This window comes from Cupressus sempervirens, chromosome 9 (genome assembly GCF_028749045.1).
Source record: "Cupressus sempervirens isolate cs-2001-9-10 chromosome 9, ASM2874904v1, whole genome shotgun sequence".
Classification (NCBI taxonomy): Eukaryota; Viridiplantae; Streptophyta; class Pinopsida; order Cupressales; family Cupressaceae; genus Cupressus; species Cupressus sempervirens.
This window is the reverse complement of record NC_143126.1, coordinates 743919494-743942646: the sequence shown is the minus strand read 5'-3', so window position 1 is coordinate 743942646 and position 23153 is coordinate 743919494.

The window sequence follows — 23153 nt, the reverse complement described above, 5'->3', positions numbered from 1 at the left end:
AACATAAATATCATGATAAAAATAAATCCCACAAGTTGGCTCGTAGAAATCATGTCCAAATGCTAAAACTTGACATAAATAGGAAAACTAAGCACATGAAGGGTCACTCGACATACACTTGGTAACTCAACACATGAAGAGTCACTTGGCATACACTAGGTAACTTGACACATGAAGGAACACTCGATCAACAGTAGATTGCTACAGTAACTCGGCACCAACTAAGTGCTACAATAACTCAGCACAAATTAAGTTCTATAGTAACTCAACATCAACATGGGGAATGAAGAAAAATGAGTAGGATAACAAGGCAACCCAAGATGCTCTTGCATCAATCAATAAATTATAATAGTACTTTTAATATAAAGATATTGAAGATTCGGAAAGGGTCAAGTTTTCGAGGCCAAACTGAAGGATCATGGAAAGATCTGGTGGCAGGAGATGTAGTTGGATCAACATAAAAGAGGAAAGGAAAAAATCACTAGATAGGATTGGATGGTAGCTAAAATGAAGCAACATCTATTAAAGAAAATGCAAGGGTTGAAGCAAGTGGGAAAAAAGTGTCAAGAGTATACCGAAGAGTTCTACCAAGTTCTCATTAGAACTGGCCATGCAAAAGTTGATAAGGAGAAAGTCACCCATTATCTTAATGGGCTAAGGCCAAGAATTTAAGATGAGATGAGCCTTGTTCTAGTGACTAGTATTGAGGATTCATACTAGTTTTCCCTAAGATTTGAGGAGAAACTCAACAAAAATGTTGATAACAAAAATATTGGAAGAGGTCACAATGGAAGATCTAGCAAAAAATCTTATGGAGGCCATAATGAATATCAAAAGAAAAAGGATAAGGCTAGAAGTAGTAGTCAGAACTAAAGGGGAAATAATTCCAATCATTTCCATGATCAAAACAATAGAGATTAGAGAGGAAGAGATAGAGGACATGGATCTAGAAGAGGATGCTTTTGTGGGAAATGTTTTCACTATGGATAATAAGGGCATAGAGTATTTAAATATTCCCAACACTAAGGAAGGATAGATCAAAGAACAAAAGGCTAGGATAGAGTTGCACATATTGATGAAGATGCCAGATCATCATATTCTAAAGATGTTGAAAGAGGAGAACTCCTAGTTAACAGAAGAGTTTTGTTGAGTTGTGAGAATGAACTTGATCCAAGAAGGATCTTGTTTCACACAATGTGTAAATGTGAAGATAAGTGTTGTGATGTGATCATTTATGGTTGAAGTACTAAAAATCTAGTGTCAGAAATGATGGTCACAAAGCTGAAGCTGAAGAAACAAAAACACGTACATCCATATTGTATTGCTTGGGTGCAAGATGACCAAAAGGTCATGGTGAATGAGTAATGCTTGGCGAATTTCAAAATTGGAAGCTATCAAGATGAGGTACTTTTTAATATCATAGATATGGACATATTTCATATGTTATTGTGTAGGACATGGAATTTTGATTGGCATCTTGTACACAATGGATGAGAAAATACCTACATTGTGACCAAGGATGAAGTGAAACATAAGTTGAAGTTGTTAAAGGAGAAAGAAAGAAAAAAGGTATGTAGTGCTTCCAAAATATGTTTTATTGATGGAAAAGAGTTTCTCAAAGGTATGAACCATGAGTATATGTGTTTTTTTGTAATTCCAAAAGATGGTAAAGAAGGAGTAGAGGAGGTACCTATAGAAGTTGCGGATATGTTGGGAGAGTTTTCTAATATTGTGTTGGATATGTACCTTGTGGATTGCCCCAATGAGGAAGATCAATCACCAAATGGATTTGATTCAAGAAGTGAGTTTGTCAAACAATATAGAACATAGAATGATAGTAGCTAAAATTGAAGAGTTGAATAGGAAATTTCGTGAGTTATTGCAAAAGGGATTAATTCAAGAGAGTCTGAGTCCATGTGTTGTACTAGTAGTATTAGCACAAAGAAGAATGGAGGATGAAGGATGTGCATGTGAGGCCTCGCCCCAACCCATCGTAGCATAGTGATATATTACTCTCTCTCTTTTTTGTTGTTATCTGCGACTCGAGATGTCGAGACATTATCTAATGCTTAGAACATATTTTATTATTTCATGTTGTGTGATGTTATTTCCAGATATATTTGATGATTGTCATTTAATGATCATGTATATGTATGTTGACGAAATCAGTAAAATTGAGATTTGATTTAAGATATTTCAATGGTTAAGAATTATGTAGGATGAAGAAACTCTTATTTGATGTATGTTTTAATTTATGAAAATTTCTGATACATATGCGTTTATATACATGTGATTTTACGGGACTACTGATGTGTGCAATGAGTGTGCAGATATTTAGCCGAGAAACCCTACAGAGGAACAAAACTGATCTCCACGTGCTAAAATTTGGAAACCCCATTGTTCGTAATTATGCTTTTTAAGTGTCACTTGACACTCGTAAAATGTTTATGTGCTTAATTTTCTAGTTAGAGTTGTTATATGGACCTATTTTATTCCTAGATTTTTATTTTGTCTCTAAACCTCTCTCCTAAGGCTTTTAACATGTTTTTATTCTAACCTAAGGGTATAGGTATGGGTTAGGGGTCTTTTCCAACCCCTAGGCCCCTAGCTTTGACTTTTGAGGGCACTCAAAAAGTCCCTTTTTGCCTTTGTGCGAAAATTGCAAGTGGTTGTCATGAGTTGTCTTACCCCACCTCCTTTTAGGGTTTAACCATGGTGTAGGTTGGGTTAGGAGTTCCTAGTGTGGCTAGTGGGTGGAAATAGTTATTGCTCCTTTTTGGGTGGTTGAGTTGGAGGCTTATTTAGAGGCCTTCCTTGGTCTAGTGGTTTTGGGGGGGAGGGGGTTACCCAATCTCTATTTTTAGAGAAGATTTTTTGAAGCTTGAAGGAAGGAGGGATACTCTACTCAAATTGGTTCATTGCCATTACCTCTTTGTGAAGGTAGGAAACTCCCATCTCCCATATTCAGTTTTTATGTTTTGTTTCATGTTCTTGTTACCATGTTGTTGTTTCACTATTGTATGGTTGTGGGTATGTTGGAAAGATTTGTAAACCATGTCATTTTGGTTGTTTTCTTTTCTTGTTTATGGTTGAAATTATTGAGTTTCCTTGCATGGGTGTTTTGGTATTACTCACCCTAGGAGAGGGCAGAAGTGACCAATTTTGGGAGAGGTCTGTTTAGTTGGACTCCAACCTGTATAGATTCTCTTCTCAGGATGAGAAGAGGGATAAAGGGTAGGGTGTTATGGGCCCCTACCCATCAGCACAAACCTAGTATGAGTATGGCAAGTTTAAGTGGAAGAACGGAAGTTCTTGGTTATTGGCTCCGATTGGGCATCTGAATTGGTGTTGTGCTTGACTTCTCCAGTTGGAAGAATCCACCTCTCCCTAGTCTTGATTCATTGTGAATCATATTGTGTAAACCATGTATGATTATGCATGCTTGATGTTCTTTTGGTTCTGCTTGGTTGTCACCCGATCAGGTATTGGTTTCCTCCAGGTTTCTTGAAATGAGATTTAGAAAACATTACAAACTCCTTGATTATGATCATGAAGAAAATTGGATAAAATTGTTGAAATTTAAGATTGAGATCCTATTGTAAATTGTGTTTTAAACCTTATTGTAAATGGCAACGAAGCTGGGTTTTCTTCCTGATTCTTTCCTGGCTGAGCCTTTGAATCAGGTTCACCAATAAAATTGGTGTTGAGCATATTTGGTTATCATGTGATTTAAATTGTGTATTAAATTTACTATGGTTGCACATAAATAATAATAATAATAATAATAATTAAGGATAATGGATAATGTTATGAATTATGATATTTCAAGTTTTTAAATTGTTAGGGAAGAACAATTTGATTGAATGGATTTCCAAGTTGATGTATAAGTATCAGATGAATCAGGATTCCTACATTGAGAACTCAAATTATCTCTTCCTTGTTAAATTTCCTTTTGAATGAATCAATTGGACTAAGAGATTTTGTATCTCCTTAAATTTTAAAGCATAAATCAGTTAGTTTCTCTTTAACCTTGCCATGGATTGTTTTTTGGCTGCATTAAGTTTTATGTTGATTGTTATATGAATTATCACCCTAAACTTTACTTAGTCCAATGAATAACTCACGTTATCAATTGTAATATCTTATCATGAGGAACTTAGACTACTGGAGTAGGAAACCAAATAGGAAGGAATCAATGATGTTAATTTTGACTATGAATATTCCACCACCTTTTGAGCATTGTAAGAAATATTGTAGTAAGCACATATTGTGTAGGAAAATAAGTTATCTTAGTTCTTAAAGATATTGAGCTCCTTACTTCTATGAAGGTTGCAAGATTGAGTTAAATTATTATGGAAGAATAGCCATGTTAGAAGAATTGGTTTCATGGAATAATATCCTCAAATCAACTCTCTTGTATAATAAGTGTATATGCATCATTTAAATGGATTATTGCATGTGAATTCAATGTTTAGAACTTGAACAATAATCTACCATATCTCAGTATTCATAGATAAGAACAGTTAGGTTGTGTTGTATAAGAATCTTGTCTTGTTAACTATATGTGCATTTGTATTGAATTATTGTTAAAATAAATTAATGAGTTCATTAATGTAGATTTTTATAATAAACTGAATAACCCCTATGTATCCTTGCAATAATCTATTACTAATGCCCTAGACCCCTTAGAAGGGAAGTAGAAAATATAAGTTTATAATTTGCAAAAGACCTGTAGGTGCTTAAAAATCTTGCTGGAAAATGTATGAGCAAGCCTAATATTGCCTCATTTCATTACAGTGCATTAAAATATTAGATTGGAATAAAATATTAGTATTTGGGGTTGGCAAGTTTGAAATAAATAAATGTCAGACTTGGTCCTAGCCCATGATATGACCCTGTGCAAGAAATATATACATAAAATAATCAAGCGAAAAAAAAATGTTTTATAAACTTCTAAATTAATCAATGCAATAGAGGGGGAACTATATTATATTCAAGTCTTTTCCTATCATCTAGGCTTGGGAGTTAATGAATAGGAATTAAACTCATAATTTAACCCACCTAGCCGCTCACTCTCACCAAATAAGGAAAGTCTTAGACAAGAATATAATAGTAAAAAAAAAAAAATAGAAAATGAAGCCATCTACCCACCTAGGCGTCATATGTCTTAGAAGATTTAAATAACACCACTCCTGCCAAATCTTATTAGACTCTGACAAGAGTAAAAAATAATAATAATAATCCCATATCCTTTAAACAGGTCTTGTCCTCCTCCAAGATTTAACATAGTATATCTTATACTTTATAATACCATGACATCTCACCTAGGTAAGAGCCTGTTGTAGCAATTATGAGATTGGTTGGAAGTCGATTTGAAGGAAACAAGGTGAAGTGACTGAACTTGTACAAAGTACCTACCTTGTGTTGACTTTTGGAAGCTTACATGGAAGGGATTATTAATGTCTCATTAATCTCAACTTACACGCATACCCAAACATGGAGAAATTCGAATGGCAGCAAGGCAGGCAGGTTGCAAGGAAAATGCAAAAAGACTGAATTTAGTTTGGGTCTTGTCACTACCCACATCATCCTAGGGACCTAGCATGGGCTAGCATAAAAAAGGCTAGTTTAGAAGATCTCCTCACCCACGCCTAGCTTATAGCATTGAGTGGGCTGTAATTATTGTTAATTTAATTACTTATTTATGTTATTTGATTTAGTTCAGGTTAGCATGTAGTTATAATTTAGTGTAAATTATTAAATTGTTGTTAGTTAGTTTATTTATTTGTTGTGTAAGTTGTTATTAGTTTAAGTTATTAAGATTAGTATATTAAGATGTTAGTTTTTATATGTTACTTAGTTTTTGAATTATAGGTTACTAATTAAACATATTTAAGAATAATATATATATAAGTGTACGGGTAGAAGTGATAATTCTTTTTATTAAATTTTAAGTGCTTTTAGTTTTTTTTAGTTTTTTTTTTAGTAATGAAGTTAGTTTTGAATTTTTGCGAGTGTTCATTTGGTTTTAGATTTAAGGTTATTGTCTATTTGATATAAGCATAAATGTAGATTATATTTGATTAAGTTTTACAATTAATTTTGAAACCCGAATTCATGTACATAGTTATTTAAGAAATTTTTGCATATCGGTATAAGTTAATATAATGACATATCCTTGGTTAAAGTCAACTTAATAATGTAAGTATTAGTTTAATATTGTACTGAACCCCTCTTTCTGTTGCTTGGGTTGCAACTCATCAGCTTAGAACTTTCTAATTATTAATTATTATTCAAAAAAAAAAATTTAGTGTGTTTTTTTTTTGCCCTCGTAGTTTGGGCATGACAGTGCACAAATTCTCATGCTATTAACAAAATCACAATCAAGTGCAGATTTCCATTGCCAAGGAATGATGATATTATGGAATGGTTGAGTAGGGCTAAGTATTTCAGAAAGATAGATTTGAAGAGAGGATACCATTAGATTTGCATTAGAGAAGGTGATGAGCGAAAGACTTCCTTTAGACAAGGGAAGGAATGTACAAGTGGTTAGTCATGCCTTTTGGGCTAACCAATGCACCAAGCACTTTCATGTAGCTCATGAATGAGGTACGAAAGGAATTTCTAGGTAATTTTTTCATTGTTTACATAGATGATATTTTGATCTTTAGTAAGACATTGGATGATAATTTGATGCATATCTGGAATGTGTTTGATAAGTTGAGGGGAGAAAAGTTGTTGATAAACCTAAAGAAGTGCACTATTGTGAAGAAGGAATTGGTGTACCTAGGGTTTTTAGTGATATTAGAAGGTCTAAAAATGGACCTAGAGAAAGTGAAGGCTATCCTTGAATGGCCTACTCCAAGGAGTGCTACAAAGGAAAGAGCTTTTCATCAACCAGCTAGTTTTTATAGAAATTTCATAAGAGGTTTTAGTAGTATTTGTGGAACCTTGACTGAAACAATGAGAGGAGGTAGGAAATAATTTAAGTGGACTATAGGAGAAGATAAGAGTTTTAATCTATTAAAACAGAAAGTTACAGAGAAGCTTGTTTTAGAACTTCCAAATTTTAACAAGGTGTTTCAAGTAGACTATGATTCTAGTGGTACTACAATAGATTTTGAGCCAAGGAGGTAGACCTATTGCTTACTTTAGTGAGAAATTGAATGATGCCAAAAGAAAATTTTATGTTTATGATTAGGAATTTTATATGCTATAGTTTAGGCATTGTTGAAGTGGAGACGTTATCTTCTTCTTAAGGAGTTTGTTTTGTATATTGATCATCAAGATTTTCAATATTTGAATAGCCAAGGAAAATTAAACCAAAGGAATTTGAAGTGGGTTGAGTTTTTTTAGATTTATACATTTTTTTTGAAACACAAGAGTGAAAAGTCTAACATCGTTGCAGATGTGCTTAGTAGAAGATAACTTTTTCTAACAAAAATGTAGATTGAGGTGGTTGGGTACAAGGAACTTAGTAATTTGTATCTAGAGGATCCTAATTTTGGTGAATCATAGAAGGCTTGCACAGAACCTATTACTCTTGATAGGACAAAGTGGTTGGATTTCATAATTCAAGATGCATTCCTAGAAGTTTAATGAGAGAGAATCTCATCAAGGAGAAGCATAGTGGAGGATTGGTTGGACACTTTGATAGAGATAAAACCATAGCTTTGGTTGCTGAGAATTATTACTAGCCACAGTTGTAGCAAGACCTAAAGAAGTTTATACAAAGTTGTCACATATGTCATATAACAAAAGGAGTGAAGAAAAATACAGGGTTGTATCATCCATTACCTGTACTAGTGAAACCATGGGAGGATGTTAGCATGGATTTTATTCTCGGATTACCAAGGAAACAACATGGGGATGATTCTATTTTTGTGGTGGTTGATAGGTTTTCAAAGATGACACATTTTATTCCTTGCAAGAAGACTAGTGATGTTGTCCATGTGGTAGAGTTACTTTTCAGAGAAGTGGTGAGACTACATGGTCTACCAAAGAGTATAGTTTTAGATCAAGATACCAAATTTTTTGGGTATTTCTAGTGTACATTGTGGAAAAAAAGAAAAGATAGAGTTGAAGTTTAGTTCATCTACAAACTAATGATCTGATAGAAGCTATGAATCATAGTTTGGGAAATTCGCTAAGATGTTTGGTTGGAGACAAACCAAAAGGATGGGATCCAATTTTACCATAGAAAAAAATTTCATATAATAATTATGTCAACAGGAGTACTAGTAAATCACCATTCTAGATTGTATATGGAAGTAGTCCCAAAAATGCTTATTAATTATGGCAATTGGATAAAAGAGAAATAAGTAGTGTTGAAGAAAAAAAATTTAATGAATATTTGAAGAACATCCATGAGGAGGTGAGGAAGCACATTATAAAGATGAATACATAGTACAAGGATAAGGCAGATGTGAAAAGGAGGCATAAGGAATTTCAAATTGGAGATGAAGTCATGGTTCATTTGAAGAAAGAGCAATTTCTAGTGGGTACATATAATAAGTTGAAGATGAACAAGTTTGGACCATGCAAGATAGTGAAATGACATGATTTTGGAGATGCCTATGAAGTAGAGTTTCCTGCTGAATTAAGTATTTCACTAGTATTTAACATTTCAAATTTGACAGCATATTATGAAGGAGGTGATGGAGATGAAGTTGCAAAAGTGTAGTGGAGTATTCCAATAGCTAGTTTGGCTACAAAAGAGATTGAGGAGATACTAGATAACTTCATGTTGGAAAAAGTACAAGGAACAAAACTTATGAAGAATACTTGGTCAAATGGAAAGAGAGGTCAGTAGAGGATGTAGCATGGCTAACAAAGGATGAGTTTAACCATCTTGGTTTTCCTTTGGATACCTGAGACGTGACAAGATCACTTCTCAAATTACCCTAGGTGTCTAATGTAGGAGCATCCTAGGTGTAAAAGTGATATCTTGCATCACCCAAAAATGTTTTTATTTTCAGCCTTTTTCTATTTTAATAAGGACTAGTAGACAGGGGGGTTACTATTTCTGGGAACTTACTATCTTTAGTAAGTTTTTTTATATGAGCTTAGAATATCCTAATTTCAGAGGTGGATATTCATCTTGTATATATTAGCCTACTAGTTTATTCTTAGTGCCATGTCATGCATATTTATGGACTTATTACAGATTTTTTATTTACAATTTTGGTAAATAAACTTCAAGCTCACTGTTGGAGGCCTTAGAGTTCTAAGATGAGGTCCAAAAACTTGATGAATGGGTGCTTGCATGGATCTAATTCTATAGATTAGGAGTCAAGGTTTCTAAAAAGTGGTTATAATAGCCAGTTAGAGAAATGGTTCAAGAGCTATGATCTTCCAAAGTTGGGCCAACCAAAACATTCAAATAAATGACAAAAATGTATTTGGCTAACTTTATATGTAATGTTAGGGTCTATCAACCATAGTTATTAATTTTAAATGTCTAGAACCTTCCTGGGTAGCATAAAATTGTCTATTTAAGAAATGCCCAAACATTATCTAGGACTGCTCTGGGTGATAGTTGGTAGTTAGTCTTTCATATTATTGTAATGAAGGTACCCATGTGGGTTAGCATATTGTAATTATGAATTATTTAATTCCACATTTATAGTGATAATAAGAAGCCCCTATTTTGGTTCTCATAGTTATTGTTGTTTCTTTGATTTTGTTATGTGTTTATGGTATTAAGGGGAGTGCCCTTCATCATTTACTAATCTATTCAAATATATGTGTGTGAGGGAAAGAGGAGAATTTCTAAGTATGATTCCACTAATGATCCAAATTAGATCAGCTAGAACCCAAAGGAAGAAGGGAGATAATACTAAATTTGAATTATAAAGATGAATTTGATATCAGGAAACATACTATCTTTGGCTCTTAATACGATAATATGAATGTGAAAATGAAGTAGTTACTTAAATAAAGTAGATTTAGATGCTATGTAAACACAATTATTCCAATTAAGATGTAAATATAGGTTAAATATTTGAAAGGAAATAAAATATAAATGACTTGCCTTGGAATGAATAGAGAAATGTGTATTTTAGTTCCAAAACTTGCAAATCTCAATTGTATCTAAATATCCTCCCATAAATCACACAATGAAATAATGAAATAAACAAAACCTAGAAATCTCCCCATAATCAAACATTGGGGGATATGATCGAGTTGGGAAGATGTCTTACAACTAGGTTTATGTAGTTTGGTGATTGCAACTAACGACTCTAGAAATCTTATGGACATTAGGTTCCAGATTCGTAACCCTTTCCACTCCCAACCTACAAATTATTATAGATAAGAAAGGTTTGGGATTGGGGTTTGATAAGGGCTTGCCTTAGTCACACCTGTTGGATATAATTGTTCAATTGTGTGTTGTCTTTGATGTCATAGAAATTTCATATTAGTCATCAGATAGTGCCTACTGAACTCAAAAAGTTAGCAAAGTAAAGGACAGTGTCTCCTAAGCTCAGAAGGTCAGCAAGGCAATAGATAGTGTCTATCGAGCCCAAAAGGTTAGTAAAGATAGCTTGCAATGTCTATCGAGTAGACAACTAGTTACTGAGCCTTCAAGGTAATAAAAAAAATTGTTCTTACCAAGATCACTTAGTAATTGAAGAAAATATGATAGAAACAGTTCTTACTGAGTTCACTTGGTCATCAAAGGTGATTTGGTAAAAGCAGTTCTTACCGAGATCACCTGGTAATTAAAGAAAATATGACAAAAATAGTTCTTACCGAGTTCAATCAAAGGTAATCTGGTAAAAATAGTTCTTACCAAGATCACTCGATAATCAAAGAAAATATGACAGAAATAGTTCTTATCGAGTTCAATCAAAGGTAATTTGGTAAAAGAAATTCTTATCAAGATCACTCGGTAATCAAAGAAAATATGACAGAAACAATTCTTACCGAGTTCCTTTTGTCATCAAAGGTAATTTGGTAAAAGCAGTTCTTACTGAGTAAACTTGGCAGCCAAAGGATTTTAAGATATTTTAATGTTAACCGAGTCAAGAAGGTTAACTCTAAAAATTCCTAGAAGCAGTATTTACTGAGCAAGGTCGACTAGTAAAGGATGTTTATTTGTTTAAGAATAATATTTGTAGCTGACCGATGAATGGTTTATTGGTAAATACAACATGTAAATGAGCTGACTTGACAATCTAAATGGTATAAGTAACACGTCAAGTTGCGAATTCAATGTATGATGAGGAGATATGATAAGTTAATGTGATATGAAGACTTATTATTGTGGAAGCAAATTTAAAGAATGATCAGAGATCATTGAGGAGTAGCAGATTCATATTTGATCAAGGAGGATCTAATGATGCTGAATAGAGACCTGTATCCAGAAAATTCAGTTGAATCTTGTTCAAGTCAATTCATTGTTTCTTTCTAACCATTGTAGTAGTGATTTCAAATCTCTTTACACAGTTGGTTTAACAACCATTTTGTAAATCCTCTAACAAGGTGACAGTTTAGTTGAATTGTTCTAAAGATGTCTAGCAAGGCCACTCCTAACAGGGTGATTAAATCCTCTAACAAGGTCACACCTAACAGTGTGTATTGTAACCTTTAACAAGGTTGGCTCCTCATTGGGCTCACTTCAGAAGAGTGAAAATTGGTGACTAGTTACTCGGTGGTTTTTTCCATATTGGGTTTCCATGTTAAATCTGGTGTCTCTTGTGTTCACTTTATTTTCAATTACATGCATGATTGCTTGAAAAGAAAGTAATAGTTTAATTTACCAAGTTACAGCAGTCGTTTACTGAGTAAAAGTAGTAACTAGATCATTAAGATATCTAAGGGATTTATGGATTAATTTTTGTGAGTAACTGATTCATCCCCCCTCTTAGTTACTTTACCTTTAATTCCAACAATTGGTATCAGAGAAATTGGTGCTTACAAGAAAAGATTTCAAGGATCTAAGCTAAAGATCAGGATGCCTTACAAAAGGGAAATTTCAAGACTTAACAAGGACAACTTCTCAGCATGGCAAGGATTGATGAGGCTTCATCTGGCTTCCATTAGTGATACAGGGCTTACGTACCTTGATAAAAAATATGAAGAACCTTCTAGTACATTATCTATCAATGATATTGTTGAAAAGAAGACTCACAATAACATGATGATAGATATAGCATTTGATTTGAGTTATGAAGAATTTGATGACATCAAGGATTGCAAAACTACCTTTGAAATGTGGAACAAGCTAAAAGAAATCTATGGAGGAGATGATAATGTGAGAAGAGCCAAAGGAAAAAGTTTGAGAGAGAAATTTGATCAAATGAGGATGAGAGAGGATGAAAACATTGCAAACTATGTTGAAAGAGTTAAAGCATGTGTTAGTATAATCAAAGCATCTGGAGGAGATATCATTGAGGAGACGGTTATAAGTAAAGTTCTTAGAACTCTACTTCCTATTTATGCAATCAAAGTTTCTACAATTCAAGAAAGGAGATGTGAGGCAAATCATCAAATAAATTTAGAGGACATAGTTGGAAGATTGACTGCATTTGAGCTAGACAACTATGATGACTATGTTCTAGCTGCCAAGAATGTTGAATTAGCATTTGAAGTCAAGCTTTCACTCAAAGAAAAAGGGAAAAAGATGAAGGAACCATAATCAGAAAGTGATGAAGAATCAAAACAAAGTTCTGACAGTGATCTTGAAGTGGTTGAAGCTCTACTAGCAAGAAAATATTCAAAGGCAAAGGAAAATACAAAGGTAAAGTTCCTCTAATCTATTTCTCTTGTGAAGAAATTGGACATATTTCTGCTAGGTGCCCAAATAAGTAGAACAAAGATGAGAAGAAAGGTCACAAATACAATGGCAAGAAAGACTTCAAATCATTCAAAGATAAAGGTAAGAAAATATGTTTTATGGAAAAAGATTCTAATGATTCTGATAATGAAGAAGAAGATGAAATTGTCTACATTGTTTTAAAAGATGAATCTGATAATGATGAGGAAATGGCACTAATTTCTCAGATGAGAAAAAATGATACATGGATCATAGATAGTGGTTGTTCTCATCACATGATCGGTGATAAGACTAAGTTTGAATACTTTGAAGACTATGATGGTGGCAGTGTAAGATTTGGTAACAATGAACCTCGTTGTATAAAGGAAAAGGAAGAATCTCACTAACCAAAGAACTTGTATGTGATAATGCATATTGGGTAGAAGGACTAAAGCACAATTTTTTGAGTGTGGGATAGCTACTCAATAATAGATTCAAAGTAGAATTCATGCATGGAAAAGCAAGATTGTTGGATGGCAATGGAAAACTGATTGGATCTAGCACTCAAACAAAAGGTAACTTATTTTATCTTGAACTTGGTGAATGTTCATGTTTCATTGCTCAAATTGAAGAAAGCTGGTTATGGCATAAGAGGTTGTGTCATGTAAACTTTGACAACTTAATAAAGATTAGTAAATTTAGGAAAGTAAGAGGTATTCCTAACACAAAGAAACCTAAGGTTGGCCTATGCAAGAATTGTCAAATTAGTAAAATGGGAAAGACTAGTTTTAAAAGCAAGAACTATCAGACTGAGGAAGTTCTAGAAATTGTGCATACTGATTTGTGTGGACCTATTGGCATTGAAAGTTATACTAGTGAAAAATTCTTCATTCTATTTTTTGATGATTATTCAAGAATGATGATTGTCATGTACCTTAGAGAGAAATTAGAAGCATTTGAAAAGTTCAAATGGTATTTGGCCAGAGTAGAAAAGGAAATACGAAAAAGATTGAAATGCTTAAGGTTTAACAGAGGTGGTGAATTCATTTCACATGAGTTTAATAACTTTTGCATTGAAAGAGGAATCAAAAGACAGGTTTCAACACCTAGAACTCTAGAACAAAATGGAATAGTAGAAAGAAGGAATAGATCTATAATGGATTGTGCAAGAACCTTATCGATTGAGAAAGGAATTGCTATAAAATACTAGAAGGAAGCTATCAACACTGCAGTTCATACCTTGAACCGAGTACAACTAAAAAATGACTCATTCAAAACACCCTATGAATTATGGTATGGCTACAAACCCAATGTAAGTTATCTAAAGGTATTTGGAAGGAAATGTTACATTTTGAAAGAATCTAGAAAAGGTAAATTTGATGTAAAAAGTGATGAAGGAATAGTTTTGGGATACTCTTGCAAAAGCAAAGCATATAGATGTTTGAACTTATCTACTCACAAAGTCATAGAAAGTGCACATGTGAAAGTTGATGAGTTTGCAGAAAGAACAGAAGAAGAAAGCAAGAAGGAACCTAAAGACTACTAAATATTTGTTTACATTGAACCTAATACAATACCAAGTATACCTATCAATCATGAATCCTCAACTCTCGATTCTTCATTAACCGAGTCACAAGAAGTTCAAACCGAATCAACATCTACCAAGATACAAGAACTCGAGTTGCAAATAGAAGTTACCGAGTTAGCATCTACCAAGCCTGAGCAACTAGAATTAGAACTAGAAGTTGAGATATAGAAGGATAACAATGCAATTTATTCAAAAGGAAAGGAGCCCATGTTAGCCAAGTATGTCAGAAAGCATCATGCACTAGATCAGATCATTGGTGATAAATTAGAAGGAACAATGACAAGAAGTAAGTTGAAAGGCACCTGTTTACTTGCTAATTTTGAACCTAGAAATGTCAAAGATGCACTAGACAATGAAATTTGGATTGAAGCTATGAATGAAGAGATAGAATAGATAGAGAAAAACAAAACATGGACTCTTGTACCTAGACCCAAAGACAAGAATGTGATTCGAACAAAGTGGGTATTCAAAAATAAAATAAATGAAGATGGTAAGGTATCAAGGAACAAAGCTAGACTAGTATGCAAAGGATACTCTCAAGAAGAAGGTGTAGACTATGGAGAAACTTTTTCTCCTATTGCAAGATTGGAAGGTGTCAGAACCTTACTTACATATGCTGCATACAAAAGATACAAATTTTATCAGATGGATGTCGAATCAACATTTCTCAATGGCATATTGGAGGAAGAGGTTTACATTGAGCAGCCTGAAGGTTTTGTTGATCTAGACAAGAAGGACATGGTCTAAAAATTGCATAAATCATTATATGGTCTGAAACAAGCCCCTAGAGCATGGTATAAAATATTGCATAACTATCTTATTCAGATTGGTTTTCAAAGAACTAATGACAATAGTAGTTTGTACATAAAGGAAGGACTAGATAATAAGATTGTTTTGGCAAAAATATTTTTAGATGATACTTTGTCCATAGGAAATGATGATCTTTGCAAAGAATTTTTAGAACAAATGAACAAGGAATTTGAAATGTTAATTTTTGGTGAGATCAAATTCTTTGTTGGTCTTCAAATTCAACAAAATAAGAATGGCATCTACATCACTCAATCTAAATGCATCAAGGAGATACTAAAAAAGTTTGTTATCGAAGATTGCAAACTAGTTGGGACTCCTATGTGTAGTAGATTAAAACTCACCAAGGATGATGAATCAAAGGAAATGGATCAGACATTGTATAGATCTATGATTGGAAAGTTGCAATATGTAGTGCACACAAGACCAGACATTGCCCTTGTAGTAGGGATTGTAGCAAGATTCTCAGCAAAACCAAAAGAAAATCACATGATGGCAATCAAAAGGATCATGAGATACTTGAAAGGAACTGAAGAATATGGATTATGGTATAAACTTGGAGGAAAAATTGGATTTAAAGGTGTTTACTAATCTAGATTGGGCAAGAAATATTGATGACAGAAAGAGAACAAATGGAGGAGCTTTCTTTCTTTGAAAAAGGTTGGTTTCTTGGACAAGCAAAAAGTAGAATTGTACATCTCAATCCACAACAGAAGCTGAATATGTTGCAGCAGCAGTAAATTGCTCAAACATTGTTTGGTTCAAACAATTATTGAAAGGTATGAAGCAAGAAATCATAGAACCAGTTGTTATGTTTTTTGATAACACCAGTGCAATTAACATCTCCAAGAATCTAGTGATGCATTCAAAAACCAAACATATTGCCATAAAGTATCACTTTGTTAGAGAATTGGTGCAAGAAAAGGAAATAAGATTGGAATATGTGCATACAAAGGAACAAATTGCTAACATATTCACCAAGCCTTTACCTAAGGATCCATTCTTGTATCTAAGAGGTAAGTTAGGTGTCATTCCCCTATTTGAAGCTCACTAAAATATAGTTTTAGTGATGCATCAACAGGAACAAAATTGAAGATCTCTTAGTTGATGCAAAAAACTAATGAAGACATTGCGTATGAATCAGTACATCAAGTACAATGCTATTCAGTTGTTTTGAGTTATCTTTGGCATGTGTTGTCAAAGAGGGAGAATATATATTGTCATATCTTTTTGAAATTTGTAAATAATAAGAGTTTGTGTAAGAGGGAGAGATTATATGTAAGAGGGAGTTTTTCCATTAAAAGACTTGTTTTCAAATTTCATTATGCTATGACATGTTGTATTACCATCAATGCTAAAGAGGGAGATTGTTGGATACAATTGTTCAATTGTGTGTTGTCTTTGATGTCACACAAATGTCATATCAGTCATTAGATAGTTCCTACCGAACTTGAAAAGTAGAAAAGCAAAGGATAGTGTCTACCGAGCTCAAAAGGTCAGCAAGGCAATAGACAGTGTCTACCGAGCCCAAAAGGTTAGTAAAGATAGCTTGCAATGTCTACCGAGTAGATAGCTAGTTACCAAGCCTTCAAAGTAATCAAAGAAATTTAGTTCTTACCGAGATCACTCGGTAATCAAAGAAAATATGATAGAAACAGTTCTTACCGAGTTCACTAAGTCATCAAAGGTAATTTGGTAAAAGCAGTTCTTATCGAGATCACTCGGTAATCGAAGAAAATATGACAAAAATAGTTCTTACCAAGTTCAATCAAAGGTAATTTGGTAAAAGTAGTTCTTACTGAGATCACTCAGTAATCGAAGAAAATATGCCAGAAATAGTTCTTACCGAGTTCAATCAAAGGTAATTTGGTAAAAGCAGTTCTTATCGAGATCACTTAGTAATCGAAGAAAATATGATAGAAATAGTTCTTACTAAGTTCACTCTGTCATCAAAGGTAATTTGGTAAAAGCAATTCTTATCGAGTAAACTCGGCAGCCAAAGGATTTTAAGATATTGTAATGTTAACCGAGTCAAGAAGGTTAACTCTATAAATTCCTAGAAGCAGTATTTATCGAGCAGGATCGGCCAGTAAAGGATGTTTATTTGTTTAAGAATAATATTTGTAGCTGACTGATGAATGGTTTATTGGTAAATGCAACATGTAAATGAGCCAACTTGACAATTTGAATGGTATAAGTAAGAAGTCAAGTTGCGAATTCAAAGTATGATGAGGAGATATGAGAAGTTAATGTGATATGAAGACTGATTATTGTGGAAGCAAACTTAAAGAATGATCAGAGATCATTGAGGAGTAGTAGAGTCATATTTGATCAGGGAGGATCTAATGATGCTAAACAAAGACTTGTATCTAGCAAATTCAATTGCATCTTGTTCAGGTCAATTCATTGTTGCTTTCTAACAATTGTAGCAATGATTTCAAATCTCTTTACAGAGTTGGTTTAATAGCCATTTTGTAAATCCTCTAAAAAGGTGACAGTTTAGTTGAATTGTTCTAAAGACCTCTAGCAAGGCCACTCCTAATAGGGTGATTAAATCCTCTAACAAGGTCACACCTAATAGTGTGTATTGTAACCTTTAACATGGTTGGCTCCTAACAGGGCTCACTTCAGAAGAGTGAAAATTGGTGACTAGTTACTTGGTGGTTTTTCCCGTATTGGGTTTTCACGTTAAATCTAGTGTCTCTTGTGTTCACTTTATTTTTAGTTACATGCATGATTGCTTGAAAAGAAATTAATAGTTTAATTTATTGAGTTACAAAAGTTGTTTACCAAGTAAAAGCAGTAACTAGATCATTAAGACATCTAAGAGATTTGTGGATTAATTTTTGTAAGTATAAAATTCACCCCACCCCCCCACCCCCCCCTCAGTTACTTTATCTTTAATTCCAACTACACCCTAGGTTAAGGAATTAATCATAATTGAGAAATGTAACTATATAAATGATTGAAAGAATAGTTAAATTTTAGGATTCACCTTTCTTTTATATATGTAAATTTATTGTAGATCTTGAATTAGGAATGTATGGTATCTTATTTCTTTGAAATATATCTACCATAATATTTTCATGCTTCCATGGATATAGAAGTACATTGATGAAAAAGATGATGAATTCTTGAATGTAGATCTTCTCCCTTAATGGCCAGCAATAAGCTAGATCTTGAAGAGGAAATTCTCACAAAGGGTGCTTCAATTCTAGATAGAAATCTCTGTGCTTGAATTATTGAAAGATTTGAATACTTGAACTTGTTCAATACAAAATGGAGAAATCTTCACTTGAGAGAACAAGATTGAGAATATGATCTTGTGTTATAAATGATATGCTTTATATTGGGTTATGAATCCTCCAATTCTCCTTATATATGATTTTTTAGGGGGGAAAAAACATAAGTCAATTGGGTAATGGTCACCAACTAATTAAAGCCATGAGTCCTTTTTGGCCTCAAGCTCCAAAACTATCAAGGACTAGGTAGACCTTGGTCTACCTAGTCAAAGACTAGGTCAACATGGGTAGACCTAGCCATACAAGGTCAACCTGGGTTAACCTAGTTTTGAAGGTCTAAACCCATGTGCCACAAAAAGAAGAGGTAGGTGCCAAGAAGATAGGGTGTGAGAATGGAAGAGAAAAAGATAAAAGGAGAGTGAACATAGACATGTCCATGGTACAAATAGGAATTATGAAGAGGGAGATAAAAGGTCTTAAAAGAAAAGTGTGCCTATTTTAAAATGGTACATTTATCCACCACTTTAGAGGGAGTATGAGTTTCTTAAAACTCTTGATAAAATAGAGCAAGAGAAAAAGGGAAAATTTTATCATGACTTAGGAGGAATATAAATCATCATGCCCACAAAAAAATTGAGTCTTTGTCATATCCAAAATAAATATATATAAAAAGATAAGTACTTAAAAAGGTGTGTATTTACTCACCCAATAAGGTTTGTGCCCCTTATTGTGAACCAAAAAAGAAAAAGAAAAAGAAAGGGGGAAAGGTCTCAACAAAAAGGAGATTACATTGAGTGGTCGAGAAAGTGTCTGTGGCATGCTAGTAAACCCATCAAAAGATGAACCGAATGATCTATAAAGCATGTGTGGCATACTAGTTAGTCCATCAAGGGATTTAACTTCAAGGGAACTCCATGTTCCAAAAAGAAGAATCCAAAGGTGACCTAGGCTTAGGGATGTGTGTGTCCTTAAGGGATCAAAACAAGACCTAACTTCCCACACTATTAGTAGTCAAAACAAGGGTCAAAAGAAGGATTGGGCCTCCCAAAATATCAATAGTTTAGAGGAAGATTCCAAAAAGAAAAGATACCAAACCCCTGGGAATAATTCCCAAAAAAAAATTGAGGGGATATACATGAAATAATAATGCATAGATTTTGATATAATTCATAAATCATAGCAAGCAATAGAAGATAAATTACTCCAAGTTATACATAAAATCTATATTTTTATTCCATGGATAAATGATAAGAGAAGTGTATGTCTCCGTATTAAACTTATCATGACTTAGGAGGAATATAAATAATCATGCCCACAAAAAACTTGAGTCTTTGTCATATCCAAAATAAATATTAAAAAAAAGATAAGTACTACAAAAGGCGTGTATTTACTAACCTGATAAGGTTTGTACACCTTATTGTGAACCACAGAAGAAAAATAAAGATAAAAGGGGGAAAGGTCTCAACAAAAGGGGGATGGCATTGAGTGGTCAAGAAAGTGTGTGTGGCATGCTAGTAAATCCATCAAAAGATGAACTGAATGATCTATAAAGCGTGTGTGACATACTAGTTAGTCCATCAAGGGATTTAACTTCAAGGGAACTCCATGTCCCAAAAGGAAGAATCTAAAGGTGACCTAGGCTTAGGGATGTGTGTGTCCTTAAGGGATCAAAACAAAACCTAACTTCCCACACTATTAGTAGTCAAAACAAGGGTCGAAAGAAGGATTGGGCCTCCCAAAATGTCACTAGTTTAAAGAGAGATTCAAAAAAGAAAAGATACCAAACCGTTGGGAATAATTCCTAAAAAAAATTGAGAGAGGGGATATACATGAAATAATAATGCATAGATTTCAATATAATTCATAAATCATAGCAAGCAGTAAAGGATAAATTACTCCAAGTTATACACAAAATCTATATTTTTATTCCATGGATAAAGGATAAGAAAAGTGTATGTCTCCATATTAAATTTATTTAAAATGCCTTAAAGGGAGCAATGGCTTTAATGTTAGTGTAGATGCATCCACTAAATAATGTTTCCATAATGACATGCTTCTAAGAAGAGAAATATATCAGGGAAATGAGCACATAACAAAATAGAAAGAGGACAAAAGGCATCTACTAATTTTGGGTTCAGTAAGATCATATAATAATATGTAATATTATATCAAGTATGAAAATATCATCATTCCCTAAGGGAGGTAGAACTATGACACAATGAAGGAAAATACACATAAGACCTATGAAGAAGAGTATTTTTGGGCCAATAATAGAGATACCAAAAATAATGGCTTCTATCATATCATAAGTGACCAAGAAGACTACACATGATTATTGAATAATATAGCAAGTACAACATAAAATGAAATAACATATAGAAGAAGAGAGATGCAAATAGAAGAATGTAGATGACATAGAGATTACTTTATTCTCTTGAGCTCAACAAAGAAAAAATGATCATTAAGACCAAACATAAAACAAAAACACAACACAAGAACATAAAGACTATCATGATGAATAAAGTCCACATCAAGTATTCCATGTGACACGCCCCCCCCCCCCCCCTCCCAATCTTGGTCTAATATGATAGGAGAAGGATGGTGACTTTCAAGAGGGAAAATATCCATTATATTAGGAATCACAATGAGTTCTAAGAAAAGACTTTGAGAGTCATTGTACTCATTATTAGGCTTGATAGTTAGTTGTGTAGAAAGTGAGTTAGGCAAATCACTATGCATATTAATTAAATCTTCATCATTGCTCTCATCTAAACTATCTTCAATATCTATATTAATAGAATCTAAAATACAAATAGAATCATCATTTTTATCCATATGCAAAATGTTACATTTTTTAGCTTCCTCCAAATACTCATGCATGGCTTGATTAAAGGAAGGTAAAGGTTGAGAAGAAGATGTAGGATGAAAAGAAAGAGAATGAGCTATATACTTAGCTTTATATTTATTATTCTTGTAATGTTGATGAGTCTTATAAGATATAGTAGAAGGATTAGGATCAACTACCATAGGTTCCATAGATATGTAGATGGAAGAAAAAATTTAGAAGTAGAAGGAGAAGATGTTGTAGGAAAGGGAAGTGTAGGTAAACAACCCTTAGTAAGAATTAGCTCCATAATCTTAGCTACTTTATGTCTTTGATAATTTGTATAGAGATGATCAAGATGAGTACATGGTTTTTCAAAATGAGATGGCCAATAAAAATTAATCTCAAGATAATAAAGTAGATGATTAATAGTAATAATGTTTCCATCACAAAAAAAATTAAGAAATTTATGAATAGGAGAAGCTATGGCTTGTATGTAACAAATGCATGTAATACCAAGCTTAACTTGAAATTGATAAGAAGTAGGAATAATAGCAAAGATAATAAAAATAGATTTCCTTGGTGAATTCATGGCCAATGTGAAAGTGTTGACAATTGGCTATATATATAGTGATGTAATTGTTGGCATTAATGGCACCACATGATGTTCTTACTTTTAGAAAACCTTGGTAATAGATATACTTAGCCTTTGGTACTCAGAAAATTGTCTAAATATGAAATTGGTTTACAACAGTACATTTTTTTATATGTAAAATGTTTCTGACATCATTTATGACTAGTGAAGGTAGATGGACATAATATACATGTTGATGATGACATGTATAACCTCAAACATCAGTATAGATAGTATGGAAAAGGGATATTCACAATTCACCAAGTGAAAAAAAATAGTAGAATTAAAGGAAAGGAAGTATTTTGTTTACAAAATAATTACTTAATCGATCAGGGCCAACATCTTAGATGTTTACTCTAAGTTGGAAAAGTATATTGTGGTCTTAGTTGACCTAGCAACTATTTTATGAAAATGCATAATATTTATACAAAGGATATCTTGTGAGATGTTTTGTGAAATTGTAATATGAAAAGCGTTATGCAAACTTTTAATGAATTGATATATGCAAAGTTTTTGAGAACTTGATTTTATGATCTAAGATCAAGCTGAGTTCAGAGATTAGTCAAGAAAGAAGATACAACATCTATATACCTGAGGACTAATTACTTATTTAGGCAGTGAGCTCTTCTTGCATCCACTGTACTACAACTACTAACATGGTTGGAATCTCCTAACAAGGATTCAAAGTCTCCTAACAAGGACTCAATGTACTGAATTGGCTCATTGACTCCTAATGAGGTCGATCATCTAACAAGGAACATATATATATCAATATATTATACAGTGGGTATCATCCCCACTGGGATTTTTCCTTGGCCAAGGTTTCCCTAGTTAACAAAATATGGTGTTATGAGTTCTCTTTATCCATGGTTATTATTACTATTCAGTATTACTTGTTTACTTTCTTATGCATGGTTCAAAGTAATTAATAATATCTAGTTGGTAGTGACAAAAGTTTGCAGAATATGGATCCCCCCCCCCCCTTAGTATTCCCTATTTCTAATAGAAAGAACCCTTAGGATGATAAAGGATCCCCACCATGAGTACCATGATGAGTAGCACCATGAGCACACCATGAGTTGCAATAGAAGCTGCAATAGGAATCTTAGTAGGAGTCGTAGTAGGAGCTTCAATAGGAGGAGTCATAACAAGAGCCTCATCACCCTCAGGCTAATTGTGTGATCATACACAAATTTATATTTAAAAGATATGTAATCATATATCATCTAATCTATACATCAATATATCATACATGTGAAAGAGAGCTCATTAGGGTTATGGTTTGGCTTAGGGTTAGCGTT